Raw genomic sequence first — 22330 nt, forward strand, 5'->3', positions numbered from 1 at the left:
GGAAGCCCAAGAATACTGGAGTGGGTAACCTGTCTCTTCTCCAGAGGATCTTTCTGACCCAGGGGTTGAATCCTCGTCTCCTGCATTGCAGGCTGATTCTTTACCAGCTGAGCCACCAGGGAACCCTGTTATCATTATAAACTTGCCCAAATCCATAGAATGTACAGAACCGAGAGTGAGGCCTAATGTAAACTGTAGACTTTGGGTGATAATGACATGTCAGCCTAGGTTCACGTATTGTAAAAAATGCATCCCTCAGGTGGGGATGCTGATGGTGGGAGGTACGTGGAAAGTCTCTGTGCATTCCCCTCAATTTTTCTGTGAGCTTAAAAATACTCTTCTAAAAGCCTACAAAGGAAAAAAATGTGATAAATTTCAGCAGTGATTAGGAAAAAGAAAAAGCTCACAGCCTGATTTTTAATGTTCTGATTGACCTGAAAGACAGTTTCCTTAGTAGCTCACCTCTCCTGCCTGTCTCAGTTGAACAATAACAGCGCTACAGCCGTGCAGCTGTCTAATTCCTTGAACAAGTCAAATCACATGCAAATTTGCCAAGGTCCTACCAGGTACCAGGCATCTTCAGGACATGAAGGTTGACAAGGAGGTGTAGGCTCAGAGCCCCGCAGGGCTCACAAGAGGTGCACATACCTCTTGTGAGCAGAGAATGTGCCAACAAGTTCCAAAGGGCCACCAGTGTTGTGCAGAAAACAGTCTCTGTGGAGGCAGGATGGCCAGGGAAGGCTTTCTGGAAGCTGGATGATGCTGGATGCAAAGAGCTGACTCATTGGAAAAGACCCTGATGCTGGGAAAGACTGAGGGCAGGAGGTGAAGGGGACGACAGAGGGTGAGATAGTTGGATGGAATCACCAATTCAATGGACATGAGTTTGAGCAAACTCTGGGAGATGGTGAAGGACAGGAAAGCCTGGTGTGCTGCACTCCGCAGGGTTGCAAAGAGTCGGACATGACTGAACGACTGAACAACGATCTGTGGGAGCCCAGGGCTGCCCTCCACAAGGTCTCGCTGGTAGTTAAATATCAGTGCAGCTTCCATCAGCTGCTTTGCAGGCTAATCAAATAGTCTGTGACATTAAAGCCTTTGAGAATAATAGGTCATTTTCTGCTTCAAATCCCCTACAAACTACTGGGAAGAGGGGTCAACGGTGGGTGTATTACACAAGTCCACATTTCAGCAAATTCAGGATCCACGGAGAGACCTGTGTGAGGGTGCCCTCCCCAGCTCACGGCTGTTACCCACTTCTCTTTGCCTCCCTGATAGGAAACTCGGAGGCGTCCTTATTCAGAATTTCTTGATCTTGTTTTTCCTTGTTCACTTGGCTTTCCATGCTGGGCTTCTGTCTTTTATCTTCAATTAATCATGTGTGTGTTCTAAAAAAAAAATCTAACTGTGTTTCTGTTTTTACTGCTAGGAGCTCTGAATCGTCTTGGGAAGTAGTCAGGATGTAAATGTATATAAGGCAAAATCCTCCTGATGCCTCCAGTTGCATCGATATCAAATGGCTAGAAACTCACCAGGATCAGCCAGGGCTGGTGCCCAGAGGCCTTCTGGTTGCACTGTAACTGCCATCAGTATCCATTTGTTTCATTCATCCAACATTTACAGAGGTCTGTGTGTGTACCGTGCTTCAGCGCCGTAAGAAATGCTGTGTCTACATCACATAGCTCGACTGACAGATGTAAGGGGGGGGGTTCCCGTGAAGCTTGAGGGCTTGGGATCTTGGGGAACCCCAGACGTTCACTGGAAGCCAGGGCAGAGATACCACCAGGCTGCTGCTTTGAGAACCGCTGTGATCCCTGTTTGCCTTGACAACACATGGAGCACACTCCCCGAGGGTATTAACAGAACCACAATCCAAATGGGACGTTTAGGACTGTGTCTTGGCCTGGAAGTTCTGGTTGGCTCTGTTGGGACAAAGCTGTTACTTGGCACGGGCATCACAGTGATCGTGTCCTTTGAGTAAAACCCCAGGGATTTGCAGAGCCTGGAAAAGGCTAAATTTCCAGTGAGACAGAAAAAGTGCTGTTTTATGAGGACCTTTGGGCCAGCAGGAGGAAGGACACAGAAGAGAAAAGGTCTATTCTGAGAGCTCCAGGCCCTTGGGCCAGGGTGGGGGTAGTGGACCTTGGCTCATGGTCACATTAATGGGGGTGCTCAGGACAGGAGGGAAAGTGTGAATTCGTCTCTTGCTGCAGATTTTCTCCTGCCTTTCGCTCCCAGGTGTCTTCCATTGCCCTCAGCTCGTTTGGCTAAACTCTCAGGGACAGGGGAGCCTGGTGGGCTGCCATCTATTGGATTGCACAGAGTCAGACACGACTGAAGCAACTTAGCAGCAGCAGCAGCAGCGACATGTTAGGGATAGCTGCCAAAGGTGTGAATTTGCATCGTTAGCTCAGTGCTTTCTCCCTCCTTGGCTCTGCGGTTGCGTGTGGGCTGAGTGTGGGGTTAATACGCTTGCAAGGTGCTGAGTTCTGGGCATTGCCTGCATCCCAGCCCAAGCACCATGGGACCCTGCCTTCCCGACGTGATATGGGGAAGGCCACCAGGAGAGGCTGGTGGTGACTGTGGTTCTCACTGACATCACATTCTGGTTGGACACGGAGTCAGTTAGCACCGGAAACAGTTGACCTCAAGTCTAGGTCTCAAGGAGCTAAACTTCATCGGAATCCAGATCCACCAAGTTCCACCTGGGCTGCAGAGAGGTTTCAAGGTGCTGCCCCAGCCCCTGCTGTTGGGAAAGGTGATGAAGGCCCTCTGAGGGGCAGCAGGGCAATGGGAGTGCCCGCCTGGGATGGGGTGGGGGGACCCGGGACTGCAGTTTGTGAAGCCTTCCTTCCAGATGCCCTCAGCCTCTGGAAAGACTTAAAAGCCATGAATATGCAGGTTTGCTTTCAGTGTTGTGGGTGGGGCAGGGAGATTTTGCGCCAGCAGCTTGGAAACAAGGCAAGGTCCCTGGGACCTCGTCTGTTTCCCCATCCCAGTGGCTGGTGGCCAGACTCAAAGAGGGAGAAAGGTCTCGATAGGGGAGGGGATTAATTCACAGAAACATAACCTGCATGAGTCTGTGGGGGTCCTAAGGGATGCTGGAAGGGCCCCCACCCCACGCTGGCGAATGGGGTCTTCCCTGATCCGTGGGCACAGGGAGTACAGTGACACAGGCTGCCCTGCCTGCACCAGCTGGCTCCTGTGCCCGCAGGAATCCCCATGTCCTTGAACGGCATCTGCTTCCTCGCATCCCCGCCCGTGCTGGCGTCCCCATTATGCTGCTTCAAAGGATCCAGAGCAGATTCAGGTCCCTGCATTCTGAGGCAGCTCAGTGCCGGGTAAGTGTTACTGTGCGCAGATTGAAGTGGTGCAGCCAGGGTTACCTGTGGCTCCTGCTCAGCAGCTAGCAGGTGTGAGCCGATGTCGTGGATATAACCTTGCTTCTCAGGGGTGCCTCGGCCATGACTGGCTGGCTGCCCGGTTCTCTGCAGTCTTACCTATCTCACCCAGGCGTGGGCTCCCCTCCTGGCTCGAGCCAGCCCTCTTTTCAGTCTGGGTGCAAAACGGAAGGGGGAACCTGCTTTGTTGTCTGGTCTCCGAACACGTCTCAGTTTGTGGGGTGCTGGCTCGTGGACAAGGAGCAGCTCAGAGGGTTTGTTCCTTATTGAGTCTTTTATGACTGAACCATCTGGAAATCTGGGAACGTTTCAAGCTAATTCAGTTGGCATGAGCTTAGAGGTGAAAAGGTGGGGATGATCTTTTCTGTTGGAGTTGCCAGTCCCAGGATTGCTAACTTCCGTATTCCAGAAGGCAGATCTGTATCAGATCCGGGTTGGGACAGAAACTCATCTCTGTCCCCCCTTACATACACACACACACACACACACACACACACACACACACACACACACACACAGGCACATCCTGGAGAGTTCAGTGTGTATGCATGATCAGTCGTGTCTGACTCTGCCACCTCATGGACTCTACCCAGCCAGGCTCCTCTATTCATGGGATTTCCCAGGCAAGAACACTGGAATAGGTTGCCATGCCCTTTTCCAGGAGATCTTCCCAACTCAGGGATCGAACCCAAGTCTCTTATGGCTCCTGCATTGGCAGGTGGATTCTTCACCACTAGCGCCACCTGGGAAGCCAAAGTCAAAGGACGCAAGACCTCATTCAGGTGCAGGCTGGGGGTCCCCAGGACCACCTTGAGTTGCTGATTCTCCAGAAGGAATCACAGAGCTCATGAGAGGTATGATCCTCAGGATTTGGTTTCATTTCTTTAGGGAAGGGATGCAGATTGAGATCAGCCAAAGGAGGAGATGCCCAGGCAGAGTCCTGGGAAAATATCTGAGGGGGAGTGCCCACCCCGTGGAGTGCTCTCCTGCACCTCAGTGTCCTATGCCCTTACTAGGTAGGCCTCCAATCAACTGATTATTGATTGATGATTGATTTCACACATCATTGGCCTCAGTCTTCACTGATACCCTTGACCCCCACCCTGAATCACGAGGTTGGTCCTTCTGGCCCAGCCAGCCCCACCCTGAGCCTTCCAGGTGAGCTGTTCCCCACCCTACATCACATTGCGTGCTCAGTCACTTCAGTCATGTCCGACTCTTTGTGACCTCATGGACTGTAGCCCACCAAGGTCCTCTCTCCATGGGGATTCTCCAGGCAAGAATACTGGAGTGGGTTGCCATTTCCTTCTCCAGGGGATCTTCCCAACCCAGGGATTGATCCTGAGTCTCTTATGTCTCCTGCATTGGCAGGTGGGTTGTTTACCACTAGCGCAACCTGGGAAGCCCATTATTGGCCCATTAAGGGTGAACAGAGGCCCCCAGGAAAGCAAAGACACTCCTATCAGGCAAGATATCTTAGGAGTGATTGCCTGGAAGTGGGGGACAAAGGCCAGATTAAATTCTTTAACACACACAGGCAGAGCGGGGGGAAATGAAATAAAATGTTGCTCTGTGGATCTGCAACTCCTCCTTTAATAGGCTGGTTGGAAATGTCTTATCTCTTTTTTTCCTGATTTCTGTTGAATTCCCTGGAATGAATGCCTATTGTCTGTATGTACCTGATATCAAAGGAAAAGGTTTTATAGAACATTTTTCCTCTCAGGAAGAAAAAGAGGCACCCTACCCATTTCTCAGTGAGAGATAAATGTTCTTTTGAATAATTTTTAATTTACTAATTTTTTTTGATGCCATTTCTTCGAGGATGCAATCTTCCAGCAGCGAGGCTCGCAGAAATGATGTTTTAATATTTGTGCTGCTGCAGAGGGCACCCAGTGATGGCTGCGGTGTGATTTGTAAGACAACAACTGTCATCTCGCCGTGACCATGAAAATGGGACCCCAGGCTGCCTGGTACAGCCTTGACCCTCCCCACGGCCACTGGGACTGGAGTGAGGCTCCTCTCTCTGGCCCGATCCAAAATGACCCCAGCTGCTCATTCAGACCAGAGGCCAGCCTCCCCTGTCTGCTGAGAAGTTAATTATCCATATCCCCAAAGAGATGTGGTTGTCTGCTCTTCATTTTCTGCCTGGAATTTAAAATAAGGTATTTTAAGGTCAGTAAAGTTTTGATGGTTCCTTGTACGGCGGCTCCTGAGTTGGTGGTTGCTCTGCATCACCCACAGGGCAGAGCTCCATCCTGCTGCTGCTGCTGCTGCTGCTGCTAAGTCGCTTCAGTCGTGTCCGACTCTGTGCGACCCCATAGACGGCAGCCCACCAGGCTCCGCCGTCCCTAGGATTCTCCAGGCAAGAATACTGGAGTGGGTTGCCATTTCCTTCTCCAGTGCATGAAAGGGAAAAGTGAAAGTGAAGTCACTCAGTCGTGTCCGATTCTTAGCGACCCCATGGACTGTAGCCTACCAGGCTCCTCCGTCCATGGGATTTTCCAGGCAAGAGTACTGGAGTGGGGTGCCATTGCCTTCTCCGGAGCTCCGTCCTAACGGTGATCTTTTCCGCTTGAGTTTCCCAGCGATTGGTTTTTAAACTTTGCTGCCAGGATGCTCAGCGTCAGGTATCTCTGACTCTTGGAAATAGCATCTGAGGCCCCGTGGTCCAGGTCGGGGAGTGCCTATCTACCTCTCAAGCCTTCCCACCTGGACTGCATTTGTGCCATGGACACTGATCTGTGGGGTCAGTGTGCAGCGTCACACCTGAGGCTGGGGCTGGGGTGCTGAGTTGGGCAGGGAGGCCGAGCGGAGTCTTGGCCTCAGATCCTGGGGAGGTCTCATGGGGATGGCAGGGATATGGAGGTGAAGGCATCGTAGGGGCTGGGTGCCCCAGCTCTGCAGACACGGTCCCCCCAACTTCTGACCAGCAAGAGAGCTTCAGCTTTGCAGAGAATAGGGTGTCCACCTGCAACAGCAGCTGACACGGGTTGGGTGGGATGTGCCGGACAGGAGCGGGGTCCCTGCCAGGTCCCCTGTAACAACTGAGTGAATAACCAAGTTGTGCTGACATTGGGGACGTTCCGGCACCTGAGCTCTGTGCTGATGGGATGGGTCTGGTGAGGCTCCTAAGTTTTCTGAGCCTGTCCACGGGTGCCTGGACAGCTCTAAGCCCCTTCCGAGGATTGCCTCCCCGTCTTCTCACACCCTACATGAGACAGCTTCTCTCCAGGCCCCATTTACACCTGGAAACAGGCCCAGAGATGGGATGTGACTTGCCCAAGACCACAGAGCACGGAGGACCTAGGGCAGAATCTGGGCCTGATGCCCCCACTTCTCCAACCCCTGGGGCTCTTCAGCGGAGGGACCTGTCCCCGGGGAGGGGCTGGGTGCTGAGCGCGGGGTGAGGGAGGGCGGGCCGCTGGGAGCAGCGGGGCCTCCTTACCCACCAAGTCTGATGTCTCAGTGTCTCGGGTCCCCGACACCAGGGGGCAGGATGAGACAGGGAACGGAGGTGGAGGTGGTGGCTCTGGGCCAGCCCTGCTCTTAGGAGGGCGGTGGGTGCGGGCAGGGAAGTGGGGCAGAGAAAGTGGCTGTTTTTCTCACAACCTTCAGGCCCCTCTGGCAGGCTGGATGCAGAGTGAGCAGCCCTACTTCTTTAGAAAGTGTGCATTTTCCACCTCTCAGGCTCCCAACACCTTGGAGAACACCAGGAAGTGAGTTGAGAGAATTAAAAATGAATTAAAAAGAAGCGGCAGCTGCTTCCAGCATGGGGCTGTCAGGAGAGGAGCTGGCCTGCCGGGCAGCACCTGCAAGGACACCGTGACCCGGCCTGGCCTCTGGTCTAGCGGTCACGTGAGTTCCCTTGGGGTCCCTGCAGGTTCTGTGCCTCGTGGGGGTTTCTTGGTGAAGCGGGTGCTGTTTCTCTGCTGCCTGGAGTTTTGCCTCCAGCCTGGGGCTGGCTCAGCCCCCCTCCTTGGCTGGTCTTTTGTTTTCATATACTTTTAAAACATTGAAGTAGAGTTGGTTTACAGCGTTGTGTTAGTTTCTGGTGTGCAGCAAAGTGATTCAGTTATGCACATATATCTGTTCTTTTTCGGATTCTTTTCCCATATAGATTATTAGAATATTCAGTTCCCTATGCTATACAGTAGGTCCTTATTGGTTATCTATCTTATATATGATAGTGTGTATATATGATAATCCCAAGCTCCTAACTGATCAAATTCTCTTTCTTTTTAATTTAATTTTAAAACTTATTTTTATTGAATATAGTTGACTTATATTGTTAGTTTCCAGTATATAGCAAAGTGATTCAGCAATATATATATATATATAGCAAAGTGTATATATATATATATATAACATATATACTGTTATATATATATAATATACTATATACATATATATATTATATGTATTCTTTTTCAAATTCTCTTCCCTTGTGAGCTATAACAGGACATTGAGTAGCGTTCCCTGTGCTATATAGTAGATCCTTGTTGGTTATCTATTTTAGATACAGGGATGTGTTTGTTATCCCAACCTCCTAATTTATCCCTCTCCTCCATCTTTCCCCTTTGTTAACCATAAATTTGTCTTCTATGTCTATGGGTCTGTTTTGTAAATAAGTTCACTTGTATCTTTTTTTTTTACATTCTACTTATAAGTGATATCAGATGGTATTTATTTTTCTCTGACCCCTTTGCTGGTCTTTTCAAGCACCTTTGCTACCCAGGGACCTTCCTGTGTGGAGGTGGGGGCTCAGGCCCTCGCCTGAGTTCGCCAGCACAGGCCATCCCATCTGGTGGGCAAGCCGGGCTCCTTGCCTCCGGCCTCAGTGCGTAGGGACTTAGGACTCTGATGGAGTTTCATCTGTCCCTCCTTCCCCTGCCCCACTCTCCCCTGGACTTCTGGAAACACCTGCTCTTTTGTGGGGTCACCCAGGGATCCGGTGGTCCACATCCCTGGGTCACAGCAGGGAAAACAGAACTCAGGGTGACTCAGGCGCTTCCCAGTCCCGGAGCCCCTGACGGGCTGGCTCCTGACGCATGTCTGCCAGCTCTCCCTGTGGGTGGCTGTACTTCCCCAGGGCTTCGATTCTGGGCCTGTTTGCTGCTCCAGCTACTGTTTATTTCCTTTTCTCCACCAGATTTTCCTTTCTCTCCTCTTGCTCCAAACCTTCTTCCTTCCTCTGCGTCTTGGGGGCACTCATCCAGGCCGCCAACCCAGCCCACTCACACTGTTGTGGTGATAGGTTTGGGGGACAGAGGATGGGCTAAGGGGTTCCCAGAGTGTCAGGGCCATGTGCCTCCGAGCCCCCTGGAGAGGCCAGTCTTGATTGGAAGGACAGTCATCACAAGCACTCTGCCTCAGGGGTTTACGGACATCCTCCCAGGATGTATCCTGATGCCTCGATCCCATTGTTGTTGTCTTTCAGTCCCTAAGTCATCTCTGACTTTTTGCTGGACTGCAGCATGCCAGGCTTCCCTGTCTTTCACCATCTCCTGGAGCTTGCTCAAATTCATATCCTTTGAGTCAGTGATGCCATCCAACCATCTCATCCTCTGTCATCCCCTTCTCCTCATGCCTTCAATCTTTTCCAGCATCAGGGTCTTTTCCAGTGAGTCAGCTCTTCACATCAGGTGGCCAAAGTACTGGAGCTTCGGTCCACCGGAAGCATCAGTCCTTCCAATGAATATCGAGTTGACTTCCTTTAGGATTGACTGGTTTGATCTCCTTGCAGTCCAAGGGACTCTCAAGAGTCTTCTCCAGACTTGGCCCTGAGTCTTCAGCTAATCTGGGCCCAGAAACAGATTTGGAGCTGAACATGTGGATGTACTGTCAGATCATCCCGTGACACTGGCTTCCTCCTGGACCTGAGCCTGTGGGTGCAGTTCTGAGCTGCTGCTGGTCATGGGGACCCAAGAGGGAGACTGTGGCCCTGGTGGTGGCAGGAGCCCGTGTGTCTGTTAGCAAGCAGAACCAAAACAAAGCAGAGAGTTGGAGAGCTGCCTCTGGGCCCACTCTCTCTGGGCCTTTGAGGTCATCTTGACCAGGCAGCTGGTCTGCAGCTCATCTCACCCACAGAAGCAGAGCCCTCTCCATACAGATCTGAAACGCAGCCCCTGGGTAACTTTTTGTTTCCTTGGCTCCCATGAGCGCCCCAGGGGATGGCAGCGCTCAGAGCTCAGCCAGGCTCTTGCTCAGGATGGGCCTGTCCTGAGTTCTCACCGGGGTTCCCCCCTGCCTGGCTATGTGTCCTGGTCCCCCCTGGGCTGAAAAGTGACCCCGGGGCAGGGAGAGACGGGGCTGCTCAGCTTCAGGAGCAGACATAGGGGATCTACGGAGCCTCAGTAGCGTCTAACTCCTTGTCTCGGCCACTGCTCTTCATTCTCCTTGAGGGAGAATTTTTTTTTTTAACTTCTTATTTTGTATTGGAGTAGAGTCAGGCCTCCCAGGTGGTGCTAGTGGTAAAGAACCCACCTGCCAGTGCAGGATACGGTTTGATCCCTGGGTTGGGAAGAGCCCCTGAAGAACGGCATGATAACCCCTTCCAGTATTCTTGGCTGGAAAATCCCATGGACGGAGGAGCCTGGCAAACATAGCACATAGCTGATTAACAATGTTGTGTTAGTGTCAGGTGAGCAGTGAAGGGATTCAGCCGTACATATACACGTATCTGTTGAGGAGGAATTTCTATCCTTGCTTCAGACTCTCCCCCAGCAAACTTGCCCTGAACCCCGGGAAACAGACCTCTCTTGTGGCCAGACCTCTGTGGTACCATGTTCACGCGTCTACCCTCAGACTGTTTCTGGCCCCCCAGTGACCCCAGGTGGGCCTTTTCCTGTGGGAAGTGGCCAGGGGGTGGCAGGAGAGCAGGAGGTTGTGAAGGAGTCACCTCATCTCTTTGAAGTTTGGCAGGATATCCTCTCTGGCCTCAGTTGTGCTCACTCGGCCTGACCTCTGACCTCCAAGCTCCAAGGCCCAGGTGAGCTGGCAGCCTTAAGAAACATGGTGTTGGGCTTCTGGGTGTGGACTACCCAGTGGGTTTGGATGGAGGCTTGTCCACTGCTCTTCTTGCTGGACTCCTTTCGATGTAGCTCAGAAACCCCTTCCCTCACTGGACACTCTGCCCAGACACCTCCCCCAAGGAGGTCCAGGTGATCCAAGCTCAGCTTCTGCTGTTTGGGCTGCTAGGCGCATTTGGGGACAGTGACAAATGACACCAAGGGAAGGACTGGCCATAAAACTGTCAGTGTTGAGGTCTGCAGACAGAAACCACGAGGTCATTGTTTGGGGCCTCAGTGAGACAGGCTTAGGTTTGAAATCGATTTTGAAATATGGATTATCCATGCATTCAGCCCATACTTAGTGTCTTTTATGTGCATGACATTGATGTGGACAATGCTGGGGACACCACTGGCTCCAAATGCCTGCCCTTGTGAAGGTTGGGGCCTAGGGAGATGGAAAATAAGTAATATCTACGTAACTAAGCAGGCTACACAGCATTGTGAGATCGTGCGGAGGGTGATGGGAGACAGGATGGATGGGGGACGGGAGCACTGGGGAGGCCCTGCAATGTTAATAACATTGTTGCAATGGAAGCCAGCAGCCTGAGGATGAGCTCAGAGACTGTGGCAGGGGTGTGAGAACCAGCAAAGACTGGCTGGGTTTGGCACTCCTGTGGGTTCTGGAGCTGCTTGTCCTCAGAGTGGCTCTGATCCATGGTGGTAGCCATGCTACTGGGGGATAAGGGAGAAACAAGGGCAGCCAAGTCCCACCTCTGCTCAAACTGCAGGATGTGTGACCCCATTCCCAGCCGTGACAAAGAACTGGTGGAGACACCCAGGCGCCACCTGAAGACCAACTGCAGCAGTGCACTTCATGCTCACTGGGGCTGGGCCTCGGTGCCCAGACACAGGGCCAGCCATTATTCTGGATGTTTCTGTGAGGGTGTTTCTGGATGAGATCTGTCAGGATACACTTAACAGGAGGCTTCCTGTGTGCTGTTTTCAGTCTTGCATGAATTCTATGTTCCTTAACAGCACCTGAATACAGGTGCCAGAGAGCTGGCAAGCCAGCTTTCGGGAATAATAGAAATTCATGTATCTCATTCGTATGGAAATTCCATACGGTGAACAGCAGCCATTTACAACTCTCTTCCCTTCTGTTACGTAAAGTAACTTTTACACCCCCCTCTAATGAGAGTGATTCTAGCCTCTGGCTTTCTGGATGACTTGTTAGATTTTTGATCTCTGTCTCTGCTAAAAAGGGCTATCTCTATCTTGTAAGAGAGTATATATACGCCCACAATATGTTAAATAAATGCCTTTGTTCCACTAGAGCACTGGTCCCCGTGTCTTTCTTCATTTTTCTCTCTCTCTCTCTTTCTGTCCCCTTCAGGAGGCTCAGCCTCTTTTCTTCCTTCTTTCACTTTCCTATCGGTCGACTCTGTACTCCCAAGTTCTGGTCCATTAAAGGACCACAACAATTGGCGCCTGAACAGGGACTGGGGATACGGCAGGTCAGGCAGAGTGACCCCGGAAAGCTTATTGAAGCTGGTAAGTACTAAAGACATGGGTATAACGGTGAGCCTATTGAGGCTGGTAAATATTAAGGACGTAAATATAACGGCGAGAAAGCCCAAAAACTTTTTTTTATTTTACTTTATCACTTATTTTTACTTTATCACTTATTTGAAGCTCAGGGATTTTTAGTTTTGCACCAGGAAATAGAGACTGGCCTTCAAACAGTGGTTGAATGTAACCCTTGGTTCCCTGAGGAAAGCGATATTGATTTAGAAATTTGGCACCAGGTCAAAAAGAATGCTAAACGAGCTGCCAGAAAGGGAAAAAACATTGCTACAGATTTCTGGCCTTTATGGGCTCCTATTGAAACTATGATTCTGCCACTTCAAGGTAATCCTGGCCCTCCTGATATTCAACAACTGGCAGAACACTTATTATATAAACATAAACTAAATGACAAAACCTTACAAAAGGCCCAATTGGAACAACATAATATATTTACAAACCCTCCCTCGGTTGTTCCAAGCGCTCCCCGTCTGTCAACAGGGGCAAATTTAAAAGCCTCTCCTTTGCTAGAACCTAATGATTCTAGCAATGACTCATCTAGAACACCTTTTGACATTAAAATTAACACCTTTCTAAATAACAATGATGAGTTTTTACCACATACTCTTAATTGTAAAAATTTGCTACCTGCCCACTCTCCTTCATGACAGAGGCTTTCTAAATTGCTGGCTTTACAATCACAGGTCTCTGAAGCCAATGGTTTTTCCGCTTTTCCAGTTTTAAGAAATCCTGATGCTCAAGGGCACATAATACCTCAATATAAGGCTATTAACTTTTATCCCATGCAACAAATAAAGAAGACTATGGCTATGTACGGCCCACGTTCTCGAGTACAGTGCCCTCCTTTGTTGCATGAACAAGTAAAAACAGTGGCCCTTAAGGCTTGGGAGCAAATTACTCCTCAAGGGGAGCCTACAGGTAGCTACACTAAAATATTGCAAGGACCTAATGAAACGTATGCTGATTTTTAGCTAGATTACAAACTGCTATTTCCCATACTGTAACTGGAGAAAAAGCTAAAAGACAACTAGAGAAACTACTTGCTTATGAAAATACAAATCAAGAATGCCAAAAAGCCATAGCTCCTATTTAGGAGGCAGGGACTATTATAGATTATTTGAAGGCTTGCTGCAGTCTAGGATCAGAAACTCAAAAGATGCAAATGCTAGCTAAAACAATGGTTGCTGCCCTTAAAAAGAGAAATGAAAGATGTTTTACATGTGGAGATAAAAGCCATTTAAAAAGGGATTGCTCTAAGAAGGTTAATAATAAACCCCCTAAAATCTGCCCTCGCTACTGTAGAAGAATGCATTGGGCCAAAGATTGTAAATCTAAATTTGACATTAAAGGGAAACCTATTCTGAAAAACTCCAAGCAGGGGACCCCCCAGGTCGCCTCCAACAATAACCAGGGAAAAATTCCATCTTTTCCCTCAAACCCTCAAACAGTCCCCTCTCCAATGCATACCAGACTGTTTGAAGCCCTGCCCCCACAAACTTTCGGTCTTTTACTTGGCTGCCCTACTTTGACTTCTAAAGGAATTACTGTTCACCCTGGAGTAATTGATTCAGATTATAGAAGAGAAATTCAAATTGTGATGTCATCCCAGATTTTATGGCAATTTAAAAAGGGAGACAAAATGGCTCAATTATTTCTTTTACCTTACATTTTTATTAACTCCTCTAAAGATGTCAAACAGTTAAACAATTGGCCAATAATCAATAAGCCCGAGGTTACACTCCGAGAAGTACAGAAAAACTTATGGCCTGTCTGGAGACAGGGGTGATTAGTGTATGTTCTCTAAAAATTAAAAAAGGGGGAATACACAGGAACAGTACTGTCTCCCCTATCTGAAGCAGACTTTACTAGAAGACAGCTTTATTTGTTTTAAATTTTTTAAATTTTCCACAGGGAGATAACTAGAGCAGAAAAACATTTTGAGGAATTGAGGACACTTCTCTTCCTCTGCCCATCTGGCACCAAGACAGGTTAACAAAACAATGGACATCTTGGAAACTAATCTTACAGGGATAGGGGTATTCTTGTATCTCCCCAGAAGGATCCAATGAACTCACATAGCTTCCTCTTCGGAAAATTGGACTCAAGGGGGCCCCCAGCCTCCAAAACAGAGATAAAACAACAAAAACCCCAGGAGGAAGAAATTCCAATACGGGCCATGGCAGCTCTAAAGATCTCCAGGAAGCGTCGCCCTCGGCGACATCAACCTTATAACCTCCCCACTTGGGGGCAAATAAAAACTCTTACTAATCGAGCTGAAAATTTGGTCTCTCACCAGGGAATGCCGCAGAATCCAGAAAACATTTTCCTAGCCGTGCTTAGCTTGGTCGCTTGTGCCACCCCTTGGCCCGAGGCAAATTAATCATTCATACCCACCCCTCTTTCTTACTACAGGTGATATAATGGACGGAGAGAAGATCAATTGTTTCTACTAACGACCCTATACATATGCCTTCTCCCTAGAGCATTAAAGGGCCCTCACACCCTGAAGTAGAAGAAAAAACTAATTAACATTTCTCTAGGTTATGAAGTCCTTCCTTTGTGCATGGGACCAACAGAATTCCGACAAACTTGGGCTTTCGCCCTGCCTCCCAAAAAAAGACTTTCAAACTTTGCTTAGATTGTAAACCATGGTTACACTACAAAAACCTTAGGGAAAGAATTTATTACCATGACAAAGGACTTCTTGAGTGACTTAACAGAAAAATCTCCCCACCTCACCTTCAAATCAATAAACAGATTGGGCCTAAACTACGAGACACCTGGAAACCTGTTCGAGCACCTAAAAACTTGAAACTTGGAACGGACATTTTACAAGGACATGCTAATAAGACTTTACCTTCTGTAACCTGTATTAATTGCTAACTATATACTTGTTAAGAAATTATTCCCTTTTGATTGTGATTGAGATTCTACTCAATATTGTGTTACTCCTGTTCAATCTAATTATAGTACTTACAACTGGGTACAAGTCAAAATTCATTTATGAAACATACATAATAATGCCTCACTGTTTGTACAAAAAGAACTCCTTGTTAAAACGTCTGCCTTCTTTCACTAATCTAGAGACTTTAGCCGAGCAACTAGTAGTTTAATTACCTGGGCTAAACCCACGAGGTTGATTTCAAAATATTATTCACAGCATCAGGTCTGAAACTGTAACTTTGGTGTTTGTCTTGGTGACTTTATTTATTGTTTACCATTGCCTTTCTATGAGATTGGTTGATACTAACAAACTCATATGGTCAGGACCTTTTTTTACAAATATAATAAAACAGGGGGAGTTGTCAGGATACACTTAACAGGAGGCTTCCTGTGTGCTGTTTTCAGTCTTGCATGAATTCTATGTTCCTTAACAGCACCTGAATACAGGTGCCAGAGAGCTGGCAAGCCAGCTTTCGGGAATAATAGAAATTCATGTATCTCATTCGTATGGAAATTCCATACGGTGAACAGCAGCCATTTACAACTCTCTTCCCTTCTGTTATGTAAAGTAACTTTTACAACCCCCTCTAATGAGAGTGATTCTAGCCTCTGGCTTTCTGGATGACTTGTTAGATTTTTGATCCCTGTCTCTGCTAAAAAGGGCTATCTTGTAAGAGAGTATGTATGCCCACAATATGTTAAATAAATGCCTTTGTTCCACCAGAGCACTGGTCCCCGTGTCTTTCTTCATTTCTCTCTCTTTCTCTGTCCCCTTCAGGAGGCTCAGCCTCTTTTCTTCCTTCTTTCACTTTCATATCGGTCGACTCTGTACTCCCAAGTTCTGGTCCATTAAAGGACCACAACAGAGATCAACATTTAATCAGTGGTCTCTGAGTGAAGCAGAGTGCCCTCCATAGAGTGCAATAAGGCAACAGCCTGAATAGATCCAAAGGCTGCCATCCCTCCAGCAAGAGGGAGTCCTGCAGCAGATGGGCTTTGGACCTGAACTTCAGCAGCAACTCTTTCTGCATCTCCAGCCTGCAGGTGTTGGGCTTGCAGTGTCTGTGACTGTGTGAGCCAGCTCCATGGATTAAATCTCTCTCCATGTTATACACATCTTTTTGGTTCTGTTTCTCTGGAATCCTGATTGATGCATGAAGGCATGACATGGTTGGGTTTTCAGAGATAGAAGAGTAGAAATGGTGACTGTCCAAGGAACAGCACCCAGTAGGGGCTGAAGAGCACCCTGGGGATTTGGGTGAGGTCCATGTGGTGATTCTGAGAATGTGACTGAGGGTGAGTGTGTGATGTCATATTTTCTTGGAGTGAAAAGTTTCTGTCCTTAGGCCACGTTGCTGATGGCTGTGCTATCAGAGTCTCACCGTTCCCAGGAAAACCTCCCATTAAAGCACAGCACATAACCACACCCCCTTCTCCTGCAAGGGAAGGCTCCAGCCCCTTCAAAGTTGACCTGCTCTCGGCCCCTGCCTGGGCGGCCCGCCATCTTTGCAGTCTCTTCCTCTTGGTGAGTTGCTCTGCTGTGGTCCCGGCCTCCTTGACTCATGGATTCCTCCAGAAAGGGAGGATCTTACTGTTGTCTTTATGAAACATCCCTTGGTCCTTCTGTCTGCACTGGGTCCTCTGTGCCTCTCTCCTTCCTTCCCAGCCCCATTGTGGAACACCCCCCCCCCCCAATCCCTAAGGGTTCAGATCCTTCATGTCTCAATCCAGCCAGAGGGCTGGGTCATCAGCTTCCAGGTTACTGCCTGCATTCCTGTGAGTCTGGAACCTGCTTCTTGGGTGGCTGGGGTTGCCCAGAGAGAGGAGGATCATGAGACCTGTGGCATGGCCATGGAGTATCAGCTGTGATCTTGGCACCCAGATGCAGTGGCTTTGGGGTCTCATCCAACCACCCCCAGAGCCATGGCTATGGTCTCACTTGGGGGCCTGGCTCCCCTCCTCCAGGCTTGGGGGTTAGTTGCCTTTCTCCCCATCTCTCCCAGACCTCACTGCCCCAACCACCCTCTTGTTTACAAAAGCCTCAATTACCATAGGAAATTCCCTTTTCCTAAAATGTGGGGCATCTTCTGTCTTCTTGTCTGTACCCAAATCGGCCTGCAGCATGTGTTCTCAGCAGGCCCCCAGCTGTCCACAGGAGGAGAGGGGTCTGCACTGTGTCCAGCGCCCAGCCCCCACCCCCGCCCCGCACTGTCTCTTGTACAACCTGGCGGCTCTGGGTGCATCTCTGGGTTACCAGGAAGCCTGCTGGTGAGATTTCCCCACTAGGCAGAGGGGAGGTTCTCTGCAGGTGAAACCCTGACACCCCAGGGGACAGACAAGGGTGTTGGGTGGAGTGCTCGCCCTCCACCCCTGACTTTCCCTTTGAGGGAGAGGCGTGCATCCAGAGCCCTGTCTCCTCCATCTGCAGTGGGTGAAACTTCAGCTGGGGGGCAGCCCATGGTCCACCTCTGCCCACTGGAGGCAGACAGAACTGGAGATGTCCTGAGCTGATGGACAGTCCCTCCTCCCTGGCCTCTGCCAGAGCAGGAGAGGCAGCGAGCCAGGCCTTCCTGTTAGGGTGCCCCCGCTGTGCTCCCCCTGCTTGGCTTTGCAACTCAGTTCACCCCCAACCACTCCCAACAATACTGAGATTTGAGTTCTCCACCTATTGACCTATTTGTCTGATTTCCTATTTGATTCTGACAATAAAATGTCCTCGTCATCTGTTTCTACAAGGATTGAATCATTAGCCACTGCAATCACCGATCTTCAACAGCTTCTGAAAGGAGTCCAGGGCAGAGATCAAGAAGGAGGCCAGAGAATGGGCAGAACAAGCCTTCAGATAGATGTTTTCAGGAGAAAAGTTTATGAACCCAATTTCTTGCATCTTCTAATACTCAGAAAAGGCTTCCCAGGTGGCACTAGTGATAAAGAATCCACCTGCTAATGGAGGAGATGCAGAGATACTGGTTCGATCCCTGGGTCAGGAAGAGCCCCTGGAGTAGGAAATGGCAACCCACTCCAGTATTCTTGTCTGGGAAACCCCATGGGCAGAAGAGCCTGGTAGACTACAGTCCATGGGGCTGCAAAGAGTTGGACACAACTAAGTGACTCACACACACTTACCAAGAAAAGCACTAAAATCATTAACTACTTTGTCTGGTCCTCGTGATGAGCAGCAATTTTCTACTGAGATGTATGCTTGATGGTATGTACCCTCTTCTCCAGAATCACGTACATACTAACCTCCCTCCAACCTCTGAAGCAATCCCTCAGAGCTCAGTAAGTCCCCAAGTAAACCTGAAAGTCACAGCTCCAATTTTTTTTTTTTAGGTGACAGTTCAGAACTTGGGTGGAAAGGGGGATGTTTTTGTGTCCCCCCCAAAGACCTGGGCAACAGGTGACTGTACAAATAGCATCTCAAAGCCTCTAACACTCTGTTATCCACCTGAATGTCTCCCTTCTGCTCTGCACCCAGAAAGCTCAAGTTGGGATCCAGGCTCTGCCCCTTACCAGCTATGTGGCCTGGTGACACTTCTGAAACCCTGGCCCTCACAGTAAAATGCAGATAAAAATAGTTCTCGTTGAAAATTTCAGAATCAGATGGGATGGTTGAAAGATGAGCAAGTTCTCTGAAAGCTGCCCAGAACCATATACAAACAGAGTATAACACATTCTTTCCCATCCCAGGAGCCTGAGACCCCAGCCACCAGCCACCCAGGGATCATGTGAAGAAGGAACAGGGGTCCTGATTGTGGCCCAAAACCTTCCTTTGACTTCCTCTAGCCCATCCATGTTTTTGCTATGCTCATAAATTAAAAAAAACTCTAAGTCTGAAATTTTTTTTCAAGGATTCTACAATCGAATGATAAGTGATAAGAAAGCATTGTGCTAAGATGCAATTGGCAGCATTTCCCATTCTTGCTTAGTGGTTTGCACAAGGAGTTGCCTTGGAGTTGATGAAATGTGTAATTTATTTCAGGCAGATGCACACAGATCTGAGTTAAACGCTTAGCTCTGCAACTAAGCAGCCGTGTGAACTTGACCCTGTTACTTAACCCCAGTTGCCTGGTCTGAAAGTGAAGGCAACACAGGTTACCTTTGGGTTGCAGGTGAAAAGGGGAAATCACCCAAATTGGCCCCAAAGTAAGAAGAGATGGCTATGTGTGTTCTAAGTCACACAGTCGTGTCTGACTCTTTGTGACCCTGTGGACTATAGCCTGCCAAGCTCCTCTGTCCGAGAACACTGGAGTGGGTTGCCATTTCCTCCTCCATGGGATCTTCCCAATCCAGAGTTCGAACCCACATCCCTTACGTCCTTGACAGGCAAATTCTTTACCACTAGCGCCACTTGGGAAGCGATGCAGGTTGAGGAATTGTAGACCCTAGGCTTGGCCTCTGTCTCTGGTTCTCCTCACCTCATGTTGGATGTGGGGGCTGGACACCAGATCAGGGCTGGTCCTCTTAGGTTCCAGGCACCTGGGAAGGTGCCAGTGCCCCTGCTGACTGGGCGCTGACCGGGTCCTATCCCTTGTGTGAGCCAGGGGGTGGCTGGAGCTTATTGGTCAGGCCTGAATTACATGCCCCTCCAGACCTGGGATGCCCCAGGGCACCCCAGATGGGTGGGAAGAGGGGTCTCCTGAGGGCAAGGGACCATGTGCTGATGCCCAAGCACCAGGCCCCCTGCACCTGCTTCTATGTGAACAAGGCACTCTCCACGCCTGCACAGGGACTGATGCACGTTGGGGCTTTTATAGGCTCAATTCTCCTTTCCCTCTTTCCCTCCCATTCAGTCATCTGGTCTTTGGGGCTGACCAGGTGGTGTCGGGGGTGCAGAGGAGAACAGGGAGTGCCAGCATGCTGAAGGAGGCCCCCCAGCAAGCCCAATGGAACTCCAAAGGAGGCCTTATTTTTGTGGGGCTCCCCTTGAAGGGTGCGCAGGGAACCGTCGGCTCACATCGTGTCTCTGCCTGGGAGGGGGCATCAGCACTTCACCTCCTTTTTCTGAATAAGCACAGATGTGTCTGCCCACAGGGTTGGGGGAGGGCAGGTGGAAGACTGACTCCAGGGGCACCTCACTGACTTCCACGCATCGGATTTCCTACGAAACTCTGGAATTAATTCCAAGGGGAGTTCTCATCCAAAATCCCCGCTGCAAACAGCCCAGCCTGCTGGAATGATGTCAGAGGGTGACCTACCCCCCACTCCTCCTCCACCCTGTGCCCCAAAGGACTGTTATTAGGGATAGGGGCTTCCTTCCAGGATCGCCACCCCTGGAACTTGCCAGAGAGGAGCCAAAGGGCTGTTGGGAGTGGCCGGCATAGAAAATGGGGTGCTTCTGGGCTCCTCAACCTCCCAGCAAGACACCCTGATCCCTCTCTCCTGCCTCTGGACCCCCGCCAGGCGATTCACCAGCTACAAAGGGCTCGCCCTCTCCTGTGCTATTTGTGGCTTTGCTGCTCACATGTGTCTCCTACTTGGTTCAGAGGAAGGCTTTGTGAGCCAGGAAGGCCAGCGTGGAGGCCAGCTCCTCCTGCCATTGAGTCCCAGCCCACGGACGTCAGCTGCTTTTTCAGGGACAATTGTGTTCCTTTCCCAAATAGGGCATAAAATCACCTGCATTGTGACACCTCTTCTTCCAAACTGAGGCAGCGGATGGTGGGCAATGCTCTGGGAGTGGGTGTGGGTGGGGAGCAGGGGGCGGGGCTCATTTTGAGGCCCCCACATTCTCTTTGTGATCAAGGTGAGTGATAGCAAGTAGCCAGCTGGACACCAAGAAGCAGAGGATAGCTAACCTTCAGGGACTATGTCTGCTTAAGTTTCAGGGATATTTTGACCAAGAGACAGAACAGTTGGAGAAACATCCAAATACAAGCCACCCTCCATGTACGGAGATGGGCTGCTGCCAGTGCTCTGATCCCAGGAAAAGGCGATAAAGACTCCCGACTGTCCAGACTCAGGGGCACTTTTGGCCAATAAGGAATGGCATCCTTATTCCCTCATGTTCCAGAAATTGCTCTGGGTTCTTCTCAGCCTGCAGTCTGGGCCTGTTGAAGTTTCTGGGCCCTCATCCCTGAAGGCAGGTGGGCTCTGTGAGCTCTGCAGACCTGAGGGTGACGTGGACCTGGGCGCCATGCCCGCCTGGCCCCATCCCAAGGTGTTCACTTCCTGGTGCTTTCTCCTGCCTGTTTCTGCAGATTTGGGGGTGATAATTGGCAGTGATGCTCCAAGGGCCTTGGGAGTGGCCACCAGCCCCAGCTTCTCCTTAGGGAGAGATGCAATCAAATGATGACAGAGGACTTCCTGGTGGTCTAGTGGTTGAGACTCCACACTTCCAAGGCTGGGGGCTTGGGTTTGATCTCTGGTTGGGGAACAAAGGTCTCAGGTGTCAGACAGCATGGCCAAAAAATAAAGTCTCAATTGAAAAAAAAATGACAGAAAGGCTTCTTAAAATCACCTCGATCAGGCTCTCACAATATAAAGGTCAAGACCTGTGGGGGAGGTGCTGGGCTGGAACAGGCGGGGCCCCAGGGAACTTTCTAGGGTGGAGCATGTCCCCCTGGAGCTCCTCTTTGGGGCAGTGATTACACGTGTGCATACAGTTGCCAAAACTTGTGGAAATGAACACTTCAGCGTTGTGCATTTTGTTGGGTATGTAAATCATACATCCATTAAAACATATTCCAAGCACCAGCCAGTAGTTCTTTCTGCTTTTTTCATGTGTAAGATGGGGACTGTTGTGAAAGCTAAATGAGATATCCATGCAAGGCTCTTGGTAGAGGGCCCAGGACATGGTAATTGGCAATAAAGGCTAGCTGTCAGCATTGTCACTTTTTATTATTCCTGGTGATTGGTCTAGATCCTTCCACTGAAGTGAAATGCACTCTGTCTTCAGTGGAAATGGGGAATGTTCATTGGTTCAAATTCATCTTTCTTGAGGCTTCATGCCCCTGCCGGCCCTACTCATGCAGCCCATGCTGGATCAGTGCAGAAACTCTGTGATCACCTGTGTGCACCGGGTTTACCTGTCTACCACCTACCTGCCTCTGATGGTATGGTTCATGAGTGCAGGGAGAAAGTCTGTCTTTGTTTTCACTGAGTGCTCCACACATCACAGCCTTGGACACTAGGAACTCTTCAGAAACCTTTGTGGAATGATTTAAACCTAACGGTGATGATTATAATGACAACTATTGTGACAGAAAGTTAAAGTGAAAGTTGCTCAGTCCTGTCCAACTCATTGCGATCCCATGGACTATACAGTCCCTGGAATTCTCCAGGCCAGAATACTGGAGTGGGTTGCCTTTCCCTTCTCCAGGGGACCTTTCCAACCCAGGAATCGAACCGGGTCTCCTGCATTGCAGGCGGATTCTTTACCAGCTGAGCCACAAG

At 49.6% G+C, this 22330-nt stretch overlaps 1 long non-coding RNA gene across 1 annotated transcript in view; it reads left to right on the top strand.

Annotated features, from left to right (window-relative positions):
- LOC145505728 (uncharacterized) overlaps positions 1 to 15661 on the top strand; it is a 20561-nt gene extending 4900 nt beyond the window's left edge. Inside the window, exon 2 of the long non-coding RNA XR_014053240.1 lies at positions 14408 to 15661. This is a non-coding gene — a long non-coding RNA (uncharacterized LOC145505728). The remainder of the gene's footprint in view (positions 1 to 14407) is intronic.
- The last annotated feature ends 6669 nt before the right edge of the window (positions 15662 to 22330 follow it).

Source organism: Giraffa tippelskirchi, chromosome 5 (assembly GCF_054371585.1).
Source record: "Giraffa tippelskirchi isolate mGirTip1 chromosome 5, T2T-mGirTip1v1.2.pri, whole genome shotgun sequence".
Classification (NCBI taxonomy): domain Eukaryota; kingdom Metazoa; phylum Chordata; class Mammalia; order Artiodactyla; family Giraffidae; genus Giraffa; species Giraffa tippelskirchi.